This window comes from Callithrix jacchus, chromosome 11 (assembly GCF_049354715.1).
Source record: "Callithrix jacchus isolate 240 chromosome 11, calJac240_pri, whole genome shotgun sequence".
Lineage (NCBI taxonomy): Eukaryota > Metazoa > Chordata > Mammalia > Primates > Cebidae > Callithrix > Callithrix jacchus.
In genome coordinates, this window is record NC_133512.1 from 32,173,485 (window position 1) to 32,178,346 (window position 4,862).

At 36.8% G+C, this 4,862-nt stretch overlaps 1 pseudogene; it reads right to left on the bottom strand.

The window, feature by feature from the left end:
- Nucleotides 1–874: 874 nt before the first annotated feature.
- LOC100895045 (transcription factor BTF3 pseudogene) lies at nucleotides 875–1,651 on the bottom strand (annotated as a pseudogene).
- Nucleotides 1,652–4,862: the final 3,211 nt, after the last annotated feature.

Here is a 4,862-nt window from a genome sequence, read left to right on the forward strand (position 1 = left end):
TTCACTCATTTTTAAATCAGGTTGTTGGGCTTTTTGTTGAGTTGTGAGTTGTAGGTGTTCTTTATATATTCAGAATATTTTTTGCCTGTGTTTTTTGTGTCATATTCAGGAAATCATTGACAAATCCAGTGTCATGATGCTTCTTCCCCATGTTTTATTTCCCGCCCCCCCCCCAATCATGCTTTAGTCTTTCCAGCCCTATGTTTTATTCTAAGAGTTTTATAATTTTAGTTTTTACATTTAGGTCTTTGATCCATTTTTAGTTCATTTTTGTTTATGGTAAGAGTGTAAGGTAAGAGTCCAATTTCATTCTTTTTCATAGAGTATCCAGTTTTACCAACACTGCTGAAAGACTCTTCTTTTCCCATTGAATGATCTTGGGGCCCTTGTCAAAAATCATTCAAGTATATATGTGAAGGTTTATTTCTGGGTCCTTTATCCTATTCTATTGCTCCATATGTCTGTCATATGCCAGTACCTTACTCATAATGTAGTTGTTATTACTATAACTCTGCATTACATTTTGGAATCAGGAAGTGTGAGACCTCCAACTTTGTTCTTCATTTTCAAAATTGTTTTGACTATTTGGTGTTCCTTGAAATTCCATACAAATTTTAGGAGGGATTTTTTTTTTCTGAAAAAAAGTCATTAGGATTTCAATAGGGATTGTATTGAATCTATAGATTACTTATCTTCATAGTATTAAGTCTTCTAATCCGTGAACACAGGATGTCTTTCCATTTATTGGTGTCTTTTTTCAACAATGTTTTGTAGTTTTCAGTGTACAAACATGTTGCCTCTTTGGATAAGTTTATTCCTAAGTATTTTATTCTTTTTGATGTTATCATAAATGGAATTATTTTCTTTTTTTTTTTTTTTTTTTTTTAGTAGGCAAAGAACTTTATTAACCTTGGTTTCAAACTTGATTCCCAGGCTTCTTCGGCTTAATTAGCTGCAAAGAATGAATTGTGTATAAGCAAAAAACTGAAAAGAGCTGCAGTGTCCAAGGGGCTTGGGCTTAAAAATATTAGAGATCTAGATTTTATCAGATCCATAAACAAAACTTTCTTAAAAAGCAGTCATAATATAAAATAGCAGCTCCCAGTAACTTCTTCAAGTTTTATCTTCAGAAGTTGACTCAATTCAGTTTGCCTCATTCTTGGAAGCCTCATCAAAATTCTCCACAAGATCTGGAACTTCATCATCATCCTCCTCTCCAGTAGCAAGCGGTGCTTTTCCATCCACAGATTGTTTGGGCAGAGCTTCAGCCAGTCTCCTTAAACTGGTCAGACTGTCTGCCCCACCCAAGCTGGTTTAAGATGCTGGGCAGCATTTCTGTCAGCTGCTTTGTCTCAGCATGGCCTGTAATGGTGAAAGTGTTCGCCGCCAGAGATGCCTGGACTTTAGGGTTGTTAAAGTGGATCACTGTTCCTTGGTTTGTAAACATATTCACCTCTTCAATACCAGAGATACTGTTCACCCCTAACTTCTTTAAGGAGAACTGAAGTTTTTTATCATCTGCTGTAGCTGTTCTATGAACCACCTTCTTCTTTCTGCGAGCAGTTCCTTTCCCACTTGTGCCTGCAGTTTGGAGAGTTTTTCCTGGTTCATGATTGTTTCTTTCATCTTGTCGGAGCGGATAAGGGGTCGCGCGGGGGACTAGGGTTGGTGCTCAGGGGGCCTCAGGTGGACCAGCTGAAATTAGGCGCACACACGCGGGGACGCAAGATGGCCTGGAATTATTTTCTTAATTTCTTTTTCTAATTGTTTATTGTTAGTGTTTAAAAATCTAATAGAGTTTTGTTTATTGATTTTATATCCTACAACTTCACCTTTCTAATACTTTTTTGGTGGAATCTTTAGGGTTTTCTAAATATCAGATTATGTCATCTATAAACAGAGATCACCTCTTCCTTTCCAGTTTAGATGCTTATTTATTTATTTTTTTCTGGCCTAATTGTTCTGGTTAAGACTTCCAGTAGAGATTAGAAGTGGCAATAGTGAGAATCCTTGCTTCTTTCTGATTTTAGAAGAGGAGCTTTCACCGTTGAGTTTATATTTAGCTGTAGGATTTTCATATGTGGTTTTTGTTACGTTAAGGTAGTTACTTTTTTATTTGTAGTTTGTTGACTGTTTCTATCATTAAAAAGGTTTGAAATAGGTCAAATCAATTGAGATAATGAGTTTTTTTTACTTTATTCTGTTAATGCTATATATTATATTGGTTGACTTTTATACATTGAGCCACCCTTGCATTGCAGGAATAAATCCCACATAGTCATGTTAGTATACTCCTTTTAATGTGCTATTGAGTTCTGTTTGCTGGTATTTTGTTGAAGATTTTTTTGTAGCAATGTTCATTAGGAGTAGTGGTTTGTAGAGTTTTTTTTTGTTTTTGTTTTTTGTTTTGTAGTGTCTTTATTTAGCTTTGGTATCAAGGTGCTGCTGGCCTCACAGAATGAGTTTGGAGGTTTTCTCTCCTACTCAATTGTTTTGTAAGAGTTTAGAAGGATTGGTGTTAATTCTTTTTTAAATATTAGGTAGAAGTACCCTAGTGAAGTCATCTGGGCCCGGGCTTTTCTTTGTTGGGAGGTTTTTGATTACTTATTTTTTGCCTTAGTAGTTATGGGTTTACTGAGATTTTCTGTTTCTTCATGATTCAGTACAATAAGTTGTGTACTTCTGGGAATTTATACGTTTCATCTAAGTTATCCAATTTGTTGCTGCACAATTGTCTGTAGTACTTTACTATACTCCTTTAATTTCTGTAAAATCAGTTATAATGTTCCCTCTTTCATTTCTGATTTTAGTTATGACTATTACATCCTTTTATTTCTTAGTCAATCTAGCTAAAGCTTTGTCAATTCTGTTCAGTTTTTCAATGCACCAACTCTTGGATTTGTTGATTCTATGCTGGCTTTCTATTCTTTATTTTGTTTATCTCTGCTCTAATCTGTATTATTATCTTCCTTCTGCTAACTTCGAGGTTAGTTCTTTAGTTCCTTAGGGTATAAATTTGGGTTGTTGATTTGAGATCTTTCTTCATTTTTAATTGCTTTAGACCTTTCTGAATAGAGCCATCTACATGCATTTATCCTGGTAACTTTATAGGAAGAATCAGTGAGCCGTTAGTTGGCAGCATTCCATCACAAATAAGGGACCCTCATTAGACACTTTCCCACTGCCCATATTTCAGTTTCAGAGTTTCATGCAGTTCCTGTATCTGAGACTTTGGAGAGGCTTTTCCTGTTTATATAAGCACAACAAGTTCATACTAACTGATTTTATTTTGGACTCAAATAATTTTGTTTTAGTGTGATTATGTCTATATCCAAGGATGGGCTCATTTTGTTTGGAACACAGTGCTAGAGGAAATCAGTCCACTCTTTTGCTTCTAAAATATCTAATATAAAGTGCTGCCTTAACTTCCTTAAGAACAGATCCACTGCCATAGGACTCAAACAAAAGTGAAGACAGTAGTAACTTTTCAGGGAAATAGGAGACTCAGAGTTTCACTGGTTCTCTCAATTTGTAGCCTGGGTGAGAAATGTGTTTGGCTGGTGTCTACTTACTTGATATGACAAGAAAATTCATCACAGGGACTAGAAATACTCCTTTGTGGCTATAATGTGAATGGGAGGGGTAGGTACATTAGCACATTTTCTGAAGTGTTTAACAGAAAGTCAGACTCAAAATGGCTTAAACTCTAGAGCAATGAATCATGTCCCATCACTGGGAGTTCAGAGGCAGGCAGACTCTGGAGTAGCAAAGCTTAGTTATGTGATCAAGGACCCAGGATCCAGTCTGGATTACTTCCTGGTCATAAGGTGGTTGCAAGCAGCCACAGGGACAATATCCTTCCTCATTTATAGCTTAAAAAAAGAGGGGGAAGAGAAGCAACGCTCTTTTCCTCACTCTACTCTAAAGCATAGAATTGAAGTCCTGTACTGTCAGTTATGGCCATATGTGGTTATCAAGCATTTGAAGTGTGGCTATTCCAAATTGAGGTATCCCATAAGTATAAACAACATGCTAAATTTTGAAGACTTAGTATGAAAAACTGAATGTAAAATATCTCAATTTTTATATTGATTCTGTGTTTACATAATCTTTTGAATAAACGGTATTGAGTTACATAAATATATTTCCAAAACTAATTTTACCTGTTTATTTTTACTCTTTAAAATGTGGCTACTAGAAAATTTTAAATTGCATATGTGGCTTGCATTACATTTCTATTGGGGCCAGGCATTGGACACAGTTTGGACAGTGACCAGGCAGGTCCCATGTACTGATTGGCCTCAGCCAGTCATAGGGTGAGTGGATATACAATGTCCATCACAAAGCCAGAGGATTGGAGGAGAACTGTGCATCACTGTACTCGTTCAGGACTGTTAAGAGATAAAAAATGACTTCAGTACATTTAATCTACTCTGAGATTTGAAATAATGCAAATCCTCCCAAACCCACTCCTCTTTTCTGTTTTCTAAAGGCCATTCCTTACTCTAGGAGTGGACAAGATAGATTGAAGAGTGCCAGGAAGAGGAGGGTGGGGTGAGAGCATGGCAGTCGAGGGCTAGCGGCACAAATAGCTGAGGTTCTAGCACAAGGTAAAAAGACGTATAGAAATGCCATATCCGAACTGCTTGGTATCAAACTGGTTATTTCCCTCTTCATAGGAAGGAGCATCCCAACAGATACTACTTTTCTGCTTGCTGTATTTGGGCAGCTTGGTCAATTAAGAAGAACATGGTGACTGGGAAAAGGTGGCTGGTGGATTCTTTCCAGGAGCCCCATCTTTGGGTGGAAAGAGGCTATGAGAGGTGGTGTAGTGTTAATTTCCTGTGCAGTCCCTAGGTTGT